General features: G+C 40.3%; 1 long non-coding RNA gene across 1 annotated transcript; it reads left to right on the top strand.

The window, feature by feature from the left end:
* Nucleotides 1-1,270: 1,270 nt before the first annotated feature.
* On the top strand, nucleotides 1,271-17,922 carry LOC109145650. The gene is made up of 5 exons (XR_005602311.1): nucleotides 1,271-1,475; nucleotides 1,688-1,739; nucleotides 1,830-1,987; nucleotides 11,132-11,300; nucleotides 17,149-17,922. It is a non-coding gene; the product is annotated as an uncharacterized LOC109145650 (long non-coding RNA).
* The last annotated feature ends 2,229 nt before the right edge of the window (nucleotides 17,923-20,151 follow it).

The raw sequence follows: 20,151 nt of genomic DNA, 5'->3' as shown, positions 1-20,151 counted from the left end.
AATTAAAACATTCCACCTGAGGCCAACTCTGTTCAGCAACCAGAGAGGAAGAAAACTAATTAAAACCATGTTCTCTAAAATCAGAAGTGGTTAGCTGCACATACCAAATAGAACATAGTATTTGTCACAGGCAACTGACCTCAAAACAGGGGAGGGAGCAGGGGAGGTGAATGTAGTTACAACAAAACACACAGTCTGAAGGAAAAAGTGATTTAAGAGCTACTAGAATCACTGGTATTTGTGCTTGGGTGAAAAGAACAGCAGACATGGAGCTAAAGCAGATACTAAGGGCACATTCATGCAATCCTGGCACAGATAAACCTGATGATATAATTGGGAGTTCTGCCTATTTTCTTTGAGATTAGTGTCTCAGTAATTTATTAAGCTCTCTTAACCAGTAAGTCCAGATAGGAAGGATTTCAGATTAATTAACTACAGGTTTAAGCCTGCAAAGGGGCATTCTGCATCTCAGAGACCAGCTCACACCCATGCGGGGGGGGGGGTATCTTTTAAGAACAAACATGGGGGCCATTACTGACCAATTTGGAAATTCTCCCTGCATTGCCCAAATCTCTGCAGACTGCAGCAAATACCATTTTTGCTTCTGTGGTAGTCAGAAAGCTCTTGAATCATTAACATGGGAACAACATTGCTATTACTCCCAGACATTTCTTTCTTCACTTTCCAATGTTTTCTCTGTGCTATCTATCATTACCTTGTTTTCTCATTTTCCTTTTCATTAACAATTATTATTCAAGGGAGGAAAGATAGCACAGACTGAGAATTCATGCAGCATGAATGGAGAGAGACATTGGGTCTAGCAACTTCAGCAGAGGATCAGGAGCCAGGCGGCTTGCAAGACCCAGCCTGACAGTCTCCCTCTTGGTCTTTGTGCAAGTCATTTAAGGTCAAGTATTTTTTCCTTCACACGGACAAAAGTTCAGTAGGGGGTCAATTCCTTTGGATAAAAGAAAGGGTTAACTACACCAACACTGATTCTCCTCCCTGTAGCTACTACTGTCCTTGCATGAAGAGCAGATACTTCCTGTGGGTCTATCCTCACCACAGTTACAACACAGGAGATTGTGAGTGCAAATATTTTGTGATCACATCAATGCATAGCATGGCTTTAAAAACATCAGGCAGGGAAAAGCTGTGTGCACTACATGAGCTGGTCAAGGCAAAATTTGACTTGGATGAGAGCCTTCTCCCAGCATGACTGAAATAAAGGACTTTTTTTTTTTTTTTTTTTCCTGATCAGCTCCGGCTGCAAACTTGTGTGTTTGCAAACATCACACAAACCAGTCCCCAGCAATAACTAGTGCTGACTGGTTCACCACAGTCATCCTGTGAAGACAACTTACTGTTGTTGACATCCAAGCCACGTTTCTTCTCCTTCAGTCTCATGGTGTTGGGAGTAAGAAGGAACTCCAACAGAATAGGGCTCTGCAGTGAGCAGCATGTGTGGATTCCAGGTACAGTTCCCCAGTGAGGATCCCAGCCTTCCCATCATATTGCTATATCTTATCTGCAAACACATATGACAACCACAGCAGCAATGCTTCTTTCAGCCTGCTTTAGTTTTCCAACTGGATGGAATAATTTTTACTTGTTTAACAACAGAGTTGGGAAAAAGACAATAATTCACTTTAGCATTAATGTGTTTGTGTTTCTTTTTACCATACAGAAGAGCACAACCTGACAAAGTAGATCCTTCTCAGGAAATGAGCCAGTTAAAAGTAAGTTGCATGAAATTTACCCTAATTCATGTGGCACCATTTGTTAAGTGCATGGACCTAGGACTTATTTCTCCCTTATTTTTCTTCCAGGAAACAGAAGCACTGATGCTGAATTCAGAGAACCTCAGAGTCAGGATTGTCTCTCTCTGGGAGTTTCAGATTAATGCAGGATAAAGAGATTTAGTCGGACTTTGGTTCTCTGCTGCATTCCTCTGACATACCACGGATACCTGAGGCAGAACAACAAGGTAGCATCAATTCTGTGAAAGGTGAAAGATTCACCATCAGTTCCTAATGTTTATATGCAAGCTGGTACATTTTCAAAGTAATAAGGGTGAAGGAATTTACTTTGTAAGGTGAATAGATCAAGTATGGATTAGACTGAATTAGCAAGAATTTTGCCCCCTTTTCCCCCGAAACAGATCTTGAGAGTCATTGCTGCACTTTTCTTACCAGGTTAAGAGAAAAAACAAACAACATCCCATCTTTCAAAACTTCACCAACAGTCAGGTTTCTTTGCCAAATTTTCATTACAAGAACTATGAGCAAACTGAGGGTTCTCCAGGTGCCTTACACCTCACATTGACTGTTCCAAACATGGCAAACTTCAGCACAGCCACCAAAAAACCAAGCAAAACCCCCCAGATTCGTACCTATATGTCCATCCTCCCTCCTTTATTCCTCTTCCATGTTCTTACTCTGATATTGCCTCTTCAGTATATGCCAGCAAAAACATTTATTTGAATGGATTTGAGCTTAAAACTAACCAAAAAAAAAAAAAAAAAAAAAAAAAATAAAGCAAACCTCAAGTAAACCTCAATGCAATTCACTAAAAAGCCATACAAACCTTTCAGCTGGGCTAAAGGATGCAGTATTTTAGTGTCAGCTGCAAAATATTAACGAAAATAACTCTCAAAGAGTTGTACTGGAACCCTCTGACCTAAACTGCTACATACTCAAAGCCTTATTGAGAACTGAAATACAGGGACTTTTGAAAACACGCTATTTTTCTCCCTTCTGAAAAAGTAAGCAGAATCACACTTATCTTCCTGGACAAAGCCAGGACCCTACTAAACATCATCCTTAGTACTAGTTGAGTAGTTGAGAAGTTCAGGTATAACTTTAGAGGGCACTGGCTATTAGGCATTCACTCACCACGCAGGCATTAAGCAGAATGTGATTTATTTTATTTTCAAAGCTGAATGAACTGCCATGGAGAAAGGCACCATTACTGTGTGCTAAAAATATCCAAACACAGGGGGAACACAGAGGAGTTGGTGCACTGTAAATTCATATTCCAACATATTGCACACTAACTTTCCTGTACAGACAAGCCCTTAGACTAATAGGCACCTGGGAGCCTTCAAGTCTGAGTGCCCAATAAATAAAAAGGCTATTTTATTTCATTTTATTTTTTTACTAGTGCTCTGGAACCAAGCTCTGATGTCCCTGCTCAGACAATGCTTCCATTGAAATCAGGTCTTGGTCTATTATTAAATACTATTCCTTTCACAGCTGCAAGCTTTCCAGGTTAGAGGATAGGGATTTCATATCAAGTCAGATCACTAATCTCTGTCCAAAGGGAACTGTGCAGGTATTTATTTTGATTTTATATAGGTACCTTGATGCTGCTTGATTCAACAGACTTGCGCTGATGCCTACTGAAGTAACTCCCTGCATATCCACCAATTTCGAACTCAGATAAACTCAGAGCAAAATCAAAGCAAAACAAACAAAAATTTTTCAAAGTTAATCTACTTTTAAAAACTGTTCCAGACTCAGATTTGTTTTGGACAAAGTCAAGGACTGTGTTTGAAAATCATTAACACAGCTTTCGGTTCTACTTTCCCAAGCTGTAAGAACACAGTGAACACTCAGAGCAGAAAATGGTGTGTGTTTGAAGGCTCCACTGCACTGAGTTCAAAGTAACCTGAGGCTCAGTTGTGTGAGCTGCTCCCCCCAACCACAGCAATCTCCCATACTGACAGACAAGCTTGAGTAGAGCCTGCTGAACTCAGTGAAACACCGCTAGACAAGAAGTTAACTCACTGCCAAGAGTTCACAATCTGATTTATCAATTTCCCAATCACAGTGACCAGTCCTGTTTTAGGAAGCCTGGCTACCCATAGCCAGGCACTACAAGGAATTATCTGCAATTCTGTGCAGCTGCAGGGAAGTGACAGCAGAGGTGAAGCTTAGGATACCAAAGCAGACCTGTCCAGCATTTGCTTGTTAGCTCTAGCTGCAAGAAGCTGCTCAGATTCTGACACAAGAACTCCTTGAGGTACCCAGCCAGCACACAAAGGAAACAATCACATCCATGGTATTTTAACTTCCTGCTTTTTTAGAATGATGGGTCAATGATAAACATTTTCCTTCTAGGCGGTTCACTCATTTATAGTGGTGTTCATGGTAAGTTTGACAGCTTTATCTTTTCTCAGCTACTTACAGCTGTGACTCCATTACTTTGAAGTCAACTTGGATTTGGTTGGAATGAAGTGCAGACATCAGTGACTCAGGCTTAGCATGTCACCTGCATTTGTTATCTTGCAGTAGACAATTTAATCAATTATAGTTTTTTGTCTAGGCACCAGAACAAGACAAAAACGCTGATCAGCATTTCACGGGGCTGTTTCTTCACTGCTAGCAGGCTGTTTAACATCTGATAGACCATATAAAAAGGTCTTCCCAGGGGCTTAGAGTGTTTGGGCTGTTCTTTTTATAGTGCAGAAGGCCATTAATGAGCAAGCAAAAGCAGTGTGGAAATAGCTAGACCAGTCTTGTTGAGTTAATAAGAAACTGTCATTCTGCTTCAGTACTTTCTCATTAAGCCTAGCAGTGTTCATGCCTAAGGAGACTGATGGTACAAATCTATTTTAATGCTCAATTTAATTCCTCAAGACTTGAATCAAAGAAAGTTTACCCCTCCCTTTTTTTCCTTGACTTTATCTGTTCAGCAATTTCTGAGAAAAAACACATTATTTTCTTTTACAAATGCAGCTCAAAAGCTGAAATTAATCTTCTTTTAAAGAGCTAGATGTACCTTGACTTTTCTGAACAGAAGAACAGTCAGAAAACAAATTTTGTCCTCTTGTTCCCATTAAAGAGTCTATAAGGATAGTCACCATATTATCATCCCATGCCAGTTTTCATTTTAAGACTAGAGTCTTAAAATAACTTAGCTGTTGTGTTTAAGTGTCAAACAGAAATTAAATTCTCCATTGCTTAAATAGGATTAAAGAACAGATATCACCTATAACTGGGCAAGAAGGGTTTGTCATGCAATGTTAACAATGAAATCAGAAAGCCACTTCTTGCTAAGAACCAGAAGAGCTTTATTAACTCCTTAACTACTCTCCTACGCCCCACTTAATTTTGCTGCTCTGACTAGAATCTTAACTGAGTTCACATGCCTTTGTTGTTACCTTCTGCAGAGGATCAGTTACCTGTTTTGTTGCCAGATCCATTTTCTCTTAAGGAGCTTTTACTGCTGTAACTATTCCAAGGAACTGACTTACTGGAAGCTCAGCATCACCCATATGACAAGGAAACACTGCTCAAATGCTTAAAATTATGCCACAATGATCTTCACATGACACCAAAGTTCAGCCTTGTCATACAGCTCAGTTAAGTGAAGATGTGGGGTGAAACATAACATACTTGCTGTCCAGTTGCTGATGCTTGGTCACTGCAGGCTCCATCTCTCCCTACCATCACCTCAGATCAGGCACAGAAAGCCATGCTGGTACCAATGCAGCATTCAGTAACTTAGGCCTAGCTTCAGGCATATGGTAGTCCAAGAGAAGAGGGAAGGAACAGATTAGAGAGAAGTTCATCAAAGGAAACTGATGGAAGAGAGTCACGTGTTCCCTTTTGTACTTTACATGTACAAAACTTTCATGCGTGTATCAGGCCAGAACTGCTAACACTGAGCGAGTTCTCTCCTGTTTTGAACACCAAAGAAAACAGTCCAGTGCATTAGTGAGGGAGTTTCATTCTCTTATCTGTTATTCTCCAGCATTTGTTAGCTAAAGCTCTTAACTCTCCTGGCTACCCATTGCTCACACCAGGGAAGTTCCTGAAGCACACCTTTTCACACAGCATGGGTTTCATCTCATAGTTGATTTCTCTTTTCTGCACTCCACACATACGGGATTTCTTGTTAGTAAGCCTGTAATGACTGTACATCCCAGCTCTGAAAATTCCCTCCAGGGCTGTTTCCACAGAAGTCATTTCTATGTTAGTTTCTTATCCTTTTCTTCTCCTTACAACAACCTTCCAGGAAGTTCCCAGATCTTTCACGGCAAAGTACTACTTCCTGCAGTGCAGATACTGTGGTAAGGACCTGAAGTTGCTGAAGATTTGAAATCTCAAACCATTAAGGTCATACAAAGGTGAAAAGCATTTAAAACACTGAAAAAGAGGTGAGAAAGATTAGGTGCATCCCAACACACCAAAAATATTGCAGGATCCCAGTAATGTAAACAAACAGTTTTTGTTATAGGCCATACTGTTTTTGTGGGATGCTTTAGAAACCCACTGTTCTAAGATAACTTGAGAGAAATCTCCCGTTGTTGTAATTCCATGAGTGTTTCCTGTTGTTCACTGTTGCAGATACAGTGCAAGACAACTACAGATTTTTCCCTCCCAACTACACATTTGCCAGATGAGCACTGGTAATTGTCTCACTATTAATCTTGAAGGTAGTGCAGCTTCCAGGAAGAAGAAAAAGGAAGATGTTAGTTAAATCTATAGTACATACCCCCCACTACCTTAAAGCAGATTTAGGGCTAGTGTTGGAATCATACCTAGCATTATCACAATCTACTCCGCACCATGTCAAGGCACAGTGGTGACAGCATGAGACCACAGAAGCGGCAGCATGGCTGGTAGAACTGGCAGTAACCACTAAAAACAGACTTGAACTGCATTTTTTCTAGTGGGGAACGTGGGGGCAGCAAGGCAGCAGAAGTAACATAGCCCCTAAGACTAACAAGAACTAAACATCCAGAGCAGCAAGCACACATGCTTTTATTATTTCTGATACTTTCTGAAGCTGGTCAGGTCTGTGAAAAAGTCACTTATATATTTACTACAATATGAAATAATAAGAAATAAAATGTAAAATATTAGTGAGAAATGTAAAAATATTAGTGAGAATTCATGCAAGGCTTAAGAGTTTCTGAAGTATCAAACAAATACAAAAAAAAAAAAAGAGAACATGGTCTCAGGAAGTTTCCTTTCTGAGTTGTGGTTGTCACTGGAAAAAAACTCTCCTCTTTAAAGTCTTCTCTCCATTTTGGTATTTTTATTACACAGCCTGCATAATACAGGTTTGGCTTTTCTTAGTATATATTGTTGATTCTGGATACCTGAAGTTGTTCTCCTGAAGTCAGTACTCTATATGTAAAGAAGGAACTCTGTTTAGCAATATGTAGTCTCCTTGCTCTTCCATCTGCACTTTAACCTTTAGTGACAACTGTAAGATATGTCAGCAAAATGCTGTTTTTCATGCTGCCATCACTGCTTCTTTCTTGCTGTCTCATCACGGCTGGCCTTAGGTTGTACAGGTTGTGTACGTGCCAGTATCACACACAAGCTGAAGCTGATACCTGACTCCTTCCTCAATTATCACTGAGTCAATAAAATCGGCCAGCATGGAGGAACTATGCAGGCGTTGCCTCCTTTCAGGAGACAAAGATACTGGAGTTTTTCTCCCTCAGGCAAGAAATGAGAAGTGTGAGATGTGATTTGTGATGAAATTCAGAACCACGCTAAACTTGCCTGGTTTCAGATTTCATTACCCCCAGAGTAGAAAGGTTTGGCGAAGTAAGAGATCCTCTGCCAATTAAGAACACGTAACATCAAGAATTCAGAAAGCTTCCAGCATGCAGCAAGGTGAGAAGTTTCAGCTTCAGTCAAGCTTTCTGTTGAGATTTGTTCAAGCTCTGCATTCTTACAGGGTTTTGCTTATGGACCAAGAAGCTGTTGAGCAACTACACATACCCCAACAAAAGTAAATAGACCCATTTCAGCTTTGCAAAGAGTCATGGGTAGCAGAACAGCTGGGAATGCTGTCTTCCTTCTTGGACTTGCAATAGTCTTATGCCAAAAAGGACTGGTCACAGTCCTCAAGCTCAGAGCAGGATGATATCAACTGCTGCACCTAAGGATATGACACTTGCAACAGTGCTATCTATCATTGTCGTAAAGTCTCAACAGCAACTGACAATGTAACGAAGAACAGTTCATGTTATTATATTGAACTTGAACCCTACCACATTCAACATCAGTTCCAAGACTCATAGCTACATATTTGGAATTAATGTCTTTCTTTCTCTGCCCTTTCCTGACCAACATCCCATGGTATATGAGATTGCCCCCACAGAGTAAGTTCATTTGAGACAAGCTCTGCACATACCATAGGTAAGTTATTGAAGCCTATACATTGCAGGAAATATAAAAACAGCAGAGGCCTGGATCTAGGCCTTTAAGTTAGGTGAACCTTGTGCAAATTTGTCCAGATGTTGTGGGGAGGGGGTCTTTAGAAAGTGAAGATCCATCTCTACAAGAATTCTTTTATCTCCTTAAAAATCTACATAAGCTTTTACTGTAACACTTCAGCGTTGTGCCCTGCCAGAAAGTTGTACCATCTGTGCAGCTTTCCACACATCCTTGAAACAATGGCTCTCTCTGCTGGTGCCTTAACATCCTGTAACACAGGCCAGCTCTGCAGGGAAAAACGATGAATACCCCCCCAAGCAGAATAGCTTACTTTTTTCAAGGGAAATCCTGCTCTTTCCTCTCCAGGACCGAAGTTCATTCTTTTAGTATGGGTTTCCCAAGTACTGCCCTTGAAATATATATATTGAGAAGACAATCTTCTACTGCTAAAGAATTGCTTACCTCTACATTTTACTCTCTCGTACTTTCAGCTAAACCTAGTGAGAAAACTGGGGCTCTGTCAGGAAGGGACATAGATTTCTGTTTATAGATCCCTTTGCCTTTTTATTATTAATTTACCCAATAGTTGATGTCTGATAATTGAAATCACCAGTGTTGATCCAGCAACTTCAGTATGGCTCATAGAACACCAGCAAACTTGGATTTTCAATAAGAAATCCAATCTCTTTGCTACTGCTGTCTCATATAAGGCCTCAGGACGCTTTTTAATTATCATACCATTTAAAGGCTCAATACTGGTTCAAAGATTTGGAAGTACACCTGAACCTCAAATCTTCAATTCTAAAATATTACCCAAAAGTACCAAAAAGGAGGGAAATCCTATCACTCCCATGGGCATACTATTGTCACTTTTGCCTCTAGTAAGTCTTTAACCTTAAACCTTATTTAATCCTTGTTAAGATATATTAAATAATTCTTTTAACCATCCTATACATTAAGGAAAATTAAATTTGATAGGACTATCAAAAATCCATAACTGAAGCCAAAGAGACTGCAACATCAAGTTCCAACTTTCTTTTGGGGTGAGAAAGCTAAACATAATCACCTTCCCCCCCCACCCCCAGCATCAAATTTAGAGCTAGACTTATTCTCTCATCCTATGGTTTGGCTACTTATTTACTGAGGCCAATGACACTGAACCACAGCTGCAGCACAGATGATCAGCAAAGAAAATTATTCTGCACAGATCTGAGTCTGGCCTAACCTGCTCAAGAGTTGATCTTCACTTTTACAGATTCAGACAAGCAAATGGATAGAAAAAACTGAATGCAGTATTGCATAACTGGAAGCCTGCTTGGACCATACAACACACTTTACTAAAAAGATAAAAGTTTACACAGAGACAGAAAGTTTTTATACTTCACTTTCATTTCTGCAAACAAGACACAGGTTTCTACTACATTTGTTCCTTTTCTAGTCAGGCATCTTAGCTTAGTTATTGTTTATCACAGTGCCTTAATTCAGTGAAGTATCTGAATGGAAATTCTCAGCAATGGTACCCCACCAACAGATGCCTCTGAGGGTCATATTCACAGTGAGAAGGGACAGGCATTGCCTCCTATTTCTACAGTCAGACACAGATCCCCTGTCACGAGTCCTCAGATTAAAACACTTGACTGTGACAGCATCTAATTGCTTTACAGGGCATTTTGAGACCTCTTAAAATTAGGACTGAGAAAAAAAAAAGAGCAGTCATCAACCTAACACAGCAAATCCACCAGTAAACCATGTCTCTAGGAGCCACACTACATGCCCTAAGAGTGCTAACTCTTTATAAAAAATTCTTACATTCAGGTCCACACCTCTCAGAATTAACTGCCTGCTCTAAACCAATTCACCTTAAGACAAGAATCATGGAATGGAATGGCTTGGATTGGAAGAACCTTAAAGATCAGGCAGTTTCAACCCTCCCTGCCATGGACAGGGACACTTTCCATGGGATCAGATTACTCAGAGCACTATCCAACCTGACGTTGAACAGTTCTATGGATGGGGCATCCACAACTTTTCTGGGCAACCTGTTTCAGTGTCTCACCACCCTCACAACAGAGAATTTCTTCCCAATATCAAATCTAAACCTACCCCTCTTTCAGTTTGAAGCTGCTCACCCTTATCCTATCACTACACGCCCTGTAAAAAGTCCCTTTTCATCTCTCTTGTAGGCCCCTTAAGGTACTGGAAGGCTGCTTTAAGGTCTCCCCAGAGCCATCTCTGGAGAAGCAAAATAAAGCCTTTCATTTTTCTTTTAACGATGCTATTGATTTAAAAATACATCTTAGAGCTATATTCAGGAAATACACACCAAACAGGACTTCACAGAACATTCATACAGAACTTATTAATTAAAGTGTGAAACATCAATATTTGTAGCTTGCTCTTCAGAGAAGCAGAACAATTGCTGCTGTTAAAGTCACTGAAAGCTATGGCTTCACTTCTCTCTTAAACTAAAAATAAAAACCAGACCACGAATTTCTAAAATACTTCAAGATCTTTGGATGATAACTATTACAGAAATGAAACTGTAATTATTAAAATATTCACCATTACTGTAATTATTAAAATAGTCACTGTTACTTAATATGCAAAGCACCTGCAAATGAGTCTTTCCATCTTCATTGCAGCAAAAGAGAATGAAACTCACCTCAGTAATGGAGGAGACAAGTGATCTCCAAAGAGAGTAGCAGCTACCTGCTAGGCCATTACAATTACACAAGTAATTGTAATTGTGTATGGTACTGACAAAGTATTCTGAAGAGTTTCAGGGCTTACAGATGTGCAAAACATGTTGAGAGGTTAAGGCAGGAGTAAAACAAAACCTCAGGGTGTTTCTGCACCTTCCTAAGCTTTTTCTTAAGTGGAATGAAGTCTAAATTCTGATTGTTAATCTTACTGTTACTCTGTCTAATCTTTTGGTTTTTTAAATACAGGATATAGAGCTTGAATCTGGAACAACAGTTGAGATCTCCCAGCCATCAGGAAACATAGGAGACATTTGGAATAAAAACAAGTAACTCTGAAAAGCAGTATACAAGAGGAGACTTACCACTGAATGAAGAGCAGGAAAGAAAATACCCAGCTGACAACAGCTTTGATCTTGTAAGTCCTATGGCAGCAAAACTTCCTGCCTCTTCCCCTGTAATGTCTTTGACTATCCATTTCTGTTAAAGACTGGTTTCAATCATGGTTCAGACACCGATGGCAAAACACTAAGTGCTGTCTGGCTTGTGGTACAGATTCTTTCTGCTTTGTACCATCAGGATAAAGTTAAGGTGGCAAAACAATCACTCACTTGCAGAAATTGTATACAGTCAACTGTTAAGTGATGTATGTGTACATACAAGTACAGACACTACTGATTAATGGTGGAACAGCACTGTTCCTTATAACCCCTCCCTAGGACGTGCAGCACTGAAAAAACACAGCTGGAGTACCAGAGGACAAGCTCTGTCTCAAAGCATACTCTGAGATGCTGTCAGTTTTCCCCCAGTTGTTGGTCTAACAAGTGGTCTTAGGGCTAAAGTGAACCAGGAGGTCTCAGTGCACAGCACACAGCCTCCCTGGCACCAGGAGGAACTGCAGAAGCAGTTACACTGAGAGCAGGTAACAGCCAAAACAAAGACCAACTCTCAAAGGGCAAACAGCAATTCTTTGCACAAATCAGTGGTCATTGGTTTAGCTCTCAGCATAAATCCTTAATTGTAATTTATAGAGAAAAAACGTTTTCTTTATCTTTTCCTTAGCAATTCTACATCATTGGGAATACAAAAAAACCCTTGAAGTTCTCTTCATGTCACAGATTAAGAAATTTCAGACCCATTAGCAGAGTGAGTGTACAACAGTGGACTGCAGCAGTTGTGGTCAAGTCCTAGTGTGCAAATCCTGAAGAGATGAATATTCTCTTATCAGTAACTTAAAATGTAACTAACAAATTGGCACAACCACTTCAGCTTTTACTGTTAGCAAGGAGATAAATTGATACCCCTTATCACCATATATCATAAGCACTCAGGGTAAGGTTAACTAACAAGAAACTGATCTCTCTCCATCTTGTTGAAGATTACTGAAGATAACTAAAATGTAATTTTAGTAATCTCAGTGGGAGATACAGCAAGGGCATATAAAGGCTTAATATGTTACAGTCAATTTCTTCAACACAGATTGAAGGAGATGGTCCAGCCCTCATTATTTCCCAATTTTAAGCCAAATTTTATTTCCATGCTTTTGTTTCATAGTTCCTTGCAAGAAAAAAGACCAGGGAAAATTTTTGTATTCAGAGATTATTTTGTATTTTTTGAAAGTGGTAATAATCAACTGTTATTAAAACTAATTTATTATTAAGCCTCAAACATGATACATCAAGCATCACAGTCAAAATTATTTCAACTACACTTACAGTAGCAGAAGTGGTGGGGTTTTTTTCCTTTCTATTTTGTATCAAAAGTCAAGAATTATATATTGTATTAACAAGCAGACAATAGCTAGACTTTTTTTCTCTCCAGACCTCACCTCTAAACTGGAATACCCCTAAATATGTGCTCTAGAGCATGCACTTACAGTAAATGTGGTTTGAGGTTATTTAGGCATGCCTGTTTACATTAAGGTCATACCTGGAAGCAGAAAGTTGGATTTTATTGGGCCTTGCACTGTAGGCAGCAGACTGTGAGAGATGGAGAAAGCTTGCACCAAGTTAACCAGCAGGTCAGAGGCAGCACAAAGCTCACAACTTGCCTGTTTCATACTGCAGCTTCTCTCTACTAGATAGCATGGCCTTCTATCATTTGTCCCCAGCAGAGGGTAAGTTAATTGGGAACATTTAATGTAGACAGACAGCCAAGAGCAGTCAAGCCCTTAGGAGAGCAGTCAAGGCATCAGTAGTGATGATTAGGACAAGATCGTCTGTCCCAGGTTAATAGTTGTCTGCATCAAGGTCTTAATATTTTCTCCCCAGTTTTTCTGTCTACAGTCCACTACAGTCCTGATGATGCATTTGATGCACCTTTTTTGACTATAACAAATGAAAATTCAAAATAAGATTTTTGGTGTATTTGATTAACTTAGGTGGAGCAAGAAACAGAAGAGGGGCAGAAAGACCAAGAATATGGGTTTGAAGAGTCACCAAGTTACATCATAGGAGAAATTCTCTTATGAGATTTAGATGAAACCACAACACTTGGGTCCTATTTATGTTTTGTTCTGACACTTTCCTGCACCACAAAAAAAAAATTACATAAATATAAAAACATTGACAGAAAGACCAGATTTAGCTCTAGACTGAAATATTTGCTCTCTGAAGGAACAAATTGCCACAGTATCCACAGCATTCCAGTTTTCCCCTGGCTCAGGCCATCTTGCCTCCAAGAGCCACCCCAGCCAGCAGCTCCCACAGACCAGCAGGCGGGAGCAGAGGGGCTGCGGAGATGAGAAATGGTGCTTGCAGGTGCTGGCAGGGACATGTACTGGAGAAACTCCCATGAAATGAGGATAAAACAAGAGAACAAAGACTTACCCTGTGTGTCCAGTAGCCTTGTGGCTACTGCAGCCAGGCAGCTCTGCCGCCAGCATCCACCACCACAACATGGCTGCTGCCTCCTCAGGGGACCTGTGCCCAGCACGGAGGGACAGCCAGGCTCCCTCTCCTCACAGGAGCTCTCCCAGCTCCCTCAGCACATCCCACCCTGTCGCGAGGCTCCCCCTCAGAGGGGCAGCAGGGGGGCTCTGTCCCGGGGCAGGGCACGGAGGGCCCCTATCCCCAGCTCCCTCTCGGCTGATCCCACAGCCTCACAGGCACCATTGCTCCGCACAAGACCTGCCCCTGGGGCTGCCCCAGGCCAAAAAGAGCTCCCGAGCTGTCCCCGATCATTTTTCACCCCAAGCACAGGTATAGCCAAGTTCAGGTAACTCCCCCTCTCCTTCACCCTCACTAGCAACAGGATTTGTGTTGGGTTTTTGTGTACTTCAGCATCACACACAGGCAGGGATGGCATTTCCCTCACACCAGATATCCACGGCTGTTTGCTCACCTGCCCCAATTTGATGCTCTCCTGCCAGCTGGCCAAGGCAGCAGTACTGGGAAGAGGTGTGGCAGGGAGCCCAGGGGCATGCAGAGCCCTCAGCCCACGCATCCCGCTGCCCACTGAGGCAAGGGCCCCAAAACCTACTGTTCCGGGACTGTAAATATCCGAGACCCGTCGCACAGAAAACCTGGAGCCCAGAAGCACTCCCCAATGCCTTCCTTAAAAGAGACACCACACAGCAAAGTAAGGAGGCCGTTCAGGTATGCATCTTAAATCTCTACATCCCCTGGAAAAGTTTTCCTCAGTCCTCGTTTAGAACTCCAGAAATACAGGCTGTCTGTAGCTTTCCCATTTCATCACAGTGATCCTCTAGCTGACCATTCAGCTGACAGAGTTTTATGCTTTTTTAGACCATACCTGTTTCCTCAGTGTCCTCTTTTCTGAGGCTGGAGGAAACCCCTGTACCTGTCCCTTGCTACAACTACAGAAACATTTAGAAAAAATACAGGGAGAAATATAAAGTTGACAGAGGTTCAAGAATACAGCTTAAGTAGCAACATTTTGAGACACTAAATACTAGCAAATTAGCATAAGAGTCATCAGATATCACAAAGGCAAGTATCTACTGGAAGAAAAAAAATATATAAATATAGACATAAAACATTTACCATATAGAGAAAAGAGGCGCTGTTGGCCGCAGTGACTGGAAAACTCCCACAGAAGTCAGAACAACTTTAATAAGTACATAGAGCATATATCTTTCAGAAATTTCAAATCTCAGTTAATAGTAGATAAATAATCGTTTACAGAATATAATTAATAATGCACTTAAAGTTGACATTCTTGTTCAGATTCCTCCTGAAAAATGGCAAGAAGAGATATCTGCACAGGAAAGAGAACAAAAAAGGCAGAAAGGCAACATAAGAAGTGAAGAGGAGGAAGGAGCAAGAACAGAAATGGGGAAAGAGCAGTAGGAACAAATGGAAAAAGTAAAGGCAGATCTGGAAAAGGAACAACAGAGGAGCACAGAGGATGTGGTTAGTGAGGATAATGTTCTCATTTGAGAAGAGAACATTTGAATGGAACAACATGACAGAACTATTGTTGTCTTTGCTTTTCTTTTGCAAGCCAGGCACATGCATCCACACCTATCGATGTTTCAGCATGAAAAAGCATAGATAACAACAAAGCATCTTCTAACATAACATAAGACTAACAACACAGCGTGTGAAGAAGCCAGCAAACTGCTCCAGCACTCCCGGGCAAATTCCAAACTAGAGTATAACACAAGCCTTTTAATCTCAAATATGTGCATAGATAAAGTTCCATCTTTTAGCAGCATATTAGATTTTTCCTAAGTTTAGTATTACATGTGTGTCTACTAAATTAACTTCATTATTCTAATACTTTCATCCATTCATCATTATTCTGAATTCTGACTTTTCAAAGTCTTTGCTGATAATGAAAATAATCAGTATCAGTGAATCAAAGTCATTAAACAAATTTAGGTCTTCAACTTACTGTACCTAGCTTACAGTGAGTTCATAACGATTATATTCCACACTTTCCAAACAACATTAAATCCACTACTGAGCATTTTCCCTGACAAAAACCTCAGCATTGTTATAACTAAATGGTTATAAAGATCTCATAGCAATGTAGGTTATTCCTTAATGATATAAGCATTTTATATTAGCAAAACAAACAAAGAAACAAAAAAAATCATTAAGAGCACTTTTGCTCTTTATGTCTGCTGACACAGCTTTAGGAAAAAACGAAAACCAAACACAACAAATCCCACAAAAAAACCCCCCACCAAATACTTGAGGCAAAACTCTGGGAAACCGATCAGTATCAGAAACAAGCTCTGGGGCAATATAATTATAATATTTCTATTCACCCTTTGAAATGTTCTGCTTACACAAAACAGTACATTTGACACCATCTCGTTGCTTCGCGACCATCTGGTAATTTTTCATCGGAACGGCATTTCCCGGGGAGAACAGCGACCTCCTCGGGTGGTCTCGAGGAGCTGCAGCCTATCTAGAAACGCCTGAACGCACTGCAGCGCATTCCCGGGAAAACAGGCATGCCCAAGAACGCGATTAGTAGAAGTAGCATGTTTCAATCACATGTCTGAAAAGAAATATTTATAATTTTTTTTTTTAATTAGTGCTATGCCATGCTTAACTTTATTTCAGGAAAAGCAAATAGGCATTCGAGTCAAACTGCTGGACTGAGAACACCAAGATGATTGGAAAATACCTGGAACCTCACTAAGTGAGGCAGAAGACCTTTAGTTTTATTTTCCTTAACTTCCCATTTCCCAAATAAGGAGAATATTCCTTTCCTTCATGAACCTCCTTGGCTTTCTTTGATCCTCCCTGCTCTCACTGTGAATCCTCCTGCAAAAATAGCCCATTTTAATGTCATTTTGTTTACATTTAAATGTCAGCCAAGGCTTTCCATTGCCTCATTTGTTGCATAGCCCGGGTTCTTGTTCTAGGTTTGTGTCCTTGTTACACAAGGATGCATTCCAATTTTTTCTTCCAGCTCTTACTTACTGAACTTTCCTAACTGTTCCTATGTACTCCTCCATCCCTTGTCTCCAAATCTTTGTTCCATGTAAGCCACATACCCATATCTCTCATGTCCTTCTCAAAAGCACGTGAAAAATGGAATGCAGGTTTTTGCCCCCTTACAAATAGTGTGAAGAAAAGTAGACAGTAATTTTTTAAAATATTCATTTGCAGAACCAACCAGACATATGCTACATATCACTAATCAGCATCCATTCTCCCTTTATTCTCAGTTCTTCCCCCTTCGCTTTGGCAATCTGCTGAGCTCCTTGGGCTAGGATCTGCTCTTCTGGCAAAAATGCTCAGCAAACCCAGGGTTGCTATAGCAATTAATAATCATTTATATTTTAGTTTACAGAAACAGAAACTAGAGGAGTGGAGGTGCCATGAGGAGGAGGTGGAAGCAAAGAAGTCACAATTAGAGAAAACAGCACAAGAACAGATTTGGCAGCAGCAGCAGGATTACCACAGGAAGCTTCTGCAGTTCCAGAAGAAGCAACAGCTAGAGGAACATGGAGCAGCAGATGGTCTATAGAAAGACTAATGCTTACTTTAGCAGCAGATAGCTCATCAGAATGGATGATTTCTGGTAAAGACATAGCCTGTGTGTCTGCCTTGAAATTCCTGTGACAGTACGTCCCAAACTTGCAGTACCTAAAGCTGCTTCTCTGTTAAACAGATATGATAACAATAGTCCTCTCTGCCACAGTCCCTGCAGCCTGAAAAGAGAGAAATTCCACAGCCTAGCTACGATGCAATGTGCAAGATGCTGGCAATAACATCACTCATGCTACATCTGATCGTTTGTTTTCATTACATATCTTCTCTGAAAGCCTGACTCCCAGTACCTAGAGCTAAAAAAAAAAGAGATTCTAACAAATAGTTGCAGAGAAAGGCTTGAACAAAAATACGATTACAATTTAAGAAAAATTCATTTGAGACAATATTAAATATTGTAACACCAGTATTAGAATTTTCTTTTTATCTGTAACTGATGAAAAAAGTTCTTTCCTAAATAGAAAGTACATAAACAACTAATAGTTGTTGGTGATGTTTCTAAGAGGCACAAAAATGCAGACAAAAAGGAGCAATGTGATTAGAGGAAGAATGCCAGCAGCTGGTTGACATGGCAGTAGAGCACCTGAAATATGAAGGAAAAAACTGAGAAAAGGCAACATATAAGGCTGAGGAGCAAATGAAGAAAGAAGATGCTAGACTACCTCTAGACAAAGCCAGAACACAAGCACAGCTTTTAAATTTAATCAGGTATGTAGCTATTAGTCAAAGAGTGAAGTTAATGCCTCTGTAGTAGGAGTTCCATCAGGGTAGTTAACACTGGAGAGCACCACTGGTACCTCAGGAGTTAAAACTGCCTTCAATTCCAGCCCCAAGACACAATGCTCTTCTTTTACTATTTAACCAGTTTTTCAGTATTTCCCCAAATTGCACCAGCAATTCACATACAGCTGTATTCTCTAATTATTTTAGTGTTTATAACATTCTACAGAAAGAAGCCCAACACCTGAAATTATGGTTACCTTTACACCAGAGCAGTCTCCACAGCATACTTCCACAACTTCCTGCAGCACCTCAGAACACAGGAACTGGGAGGCTGCACAGTACATATTAAAACATTGCATATTGCATAACAGTCCTTCTTAAGAGAAGCCTAGGTCAATTTGTGAGCCACAAAACACTGCCAGGGATAAGAGGCTGAGTAATAACTACAGCTGAGCAGCAACTAGCACCTACTACTTGCTCTACTCTTACTGTTGTGACAGGAGAACATGCTAGCCCACAAGAAAGTATCATCACAAGCCAACATGCTCTTCCAGTCTATTGCAAACCTTGCTCAAAGACAACTCCTAAGGGCAGCCCAGGCTCCTGCCCAGCCTCAGTGCTACAGAAGGCACCATTATGCGCTGTGGCAAAATCAAAGAAATGCTACTGCACCAGTAATGAACTCACCAAGTGTGTATGTGTCAAGTCAATGCACTGGCTTTCTAACTCCAGAAGGAATTCTGTTCTGCATCCACTTCATTAACACTGTTTGGAGGCAAAGAATAAATCTGGAACCACCTCAGCAGTCCAAGGAGCATGACTAAGGGAAGCTACCAAACTGGAACACACTCAACATGTTCCTCATCCACAGGTGTTTTCTCATGTTCACCCATTTGAAAAGCTAGGCCTGAAAAGAGTATAAAAGAGTAAGTAAATGCCTGGTGCTAGGAATGGGTCACTGCAGTGAGCTCTTTCAGCTGCACTCAAATTCAAGGATCCAATCCGGCTCGAGAGACCTTTTGGCACACGTGCTCTCCTTCACAACTTTGTCTTCCTAGGCTGCAGCATTAGTCTGTGTAGACTAAAGAGGAAGTAAAAGCATTCATGTTTGATCAGCCAGTAGAAATGAATCCAGACAGACCTCCTGAGGTACCAGAATACAGATTCTTTGGTCCATTCTGGGTTAAGAGATAAAACAATGAAATCACCAGGTTACAAAAATGTATGAAGACCTCCATGCTGACTTCTGAAGGAATCCTCCAAAACAATAAATTACAATAAACATGCTACTGTAAGAAGAGGTTAGATTTCAGATTCAGCAATGAAAAGACTACAGAGAAACTGTAGCAAGGCAAGTTCTTATCTTCCCTATAAACCAGGTTATTCTCTTTTTTTTTTGCTTCTCTAGTATTTTCTAGTAAAGTGTAACACTTGTAGATTCAATTCATATTGCAGTTGAGTCTCCTATGGAGAAGAGTAATCACTTTTTGCAGTCTCTAAATTGAAGCCGAACTTTATTAGGTATGCATTAAGTACTGGTTCTAAAAGCAAACCAAACCAGTTTAAACATCCAGCACAATTCCTACTGGTCTCCGTAAAGTGCTTCAGAGGTTCATTTTCTCATTTAAGAAAATTTACCCTGAACAGCAATAATTCAAGTGTGCACACAAAAGATGCACAGCACAGGTCAACACAAATATTTTAATACTGTATTCTTAAATAATTTCATTTTCAATTAGGAAAAGCTAAAAACTAGTAAACAATTGTAGCACTTTTAAAACAATAGATGGCTAGTCAAAATTCATGGCAGAATTCACATTTTAGCATTATCTAACATATTAATTGAAGTCCAAATCCTGCCAACATTTATGCATTTAACGTCAAAAAACCCTAATTTTATCAACCTGGTGATCATGCAGACGTGTTTATACTTAAGAGAATACACAAATTCTTTAGGCACAGCAGTTTTGAGAAAATCTTTCAAAACTGATAGTTTTGTAAAGTGCCTTTCAATAAAGCTTTTATACATAACCATAGTGATTATTAAATATATTGTCACAATTCAAAATAAAG

Source organism: Corvus cornix, chromosome 7, assembly GCF_000738735.6.
Source record: "Corvus cornix cornix isolate S_Up_H32 chromosome 7, ASM73873v5, whole genome shotgun sequence".
Lineage (NCBI taxonomy): Eukaryota > Metazoa > Chordata > Aves > Passeriformes > Corvidae > Corvus > Corvus cornix.
Note: the sequence above shows the minus strand (reverse complement) of the source record. Positions and strands in the feature narration are given on the sequence as shown.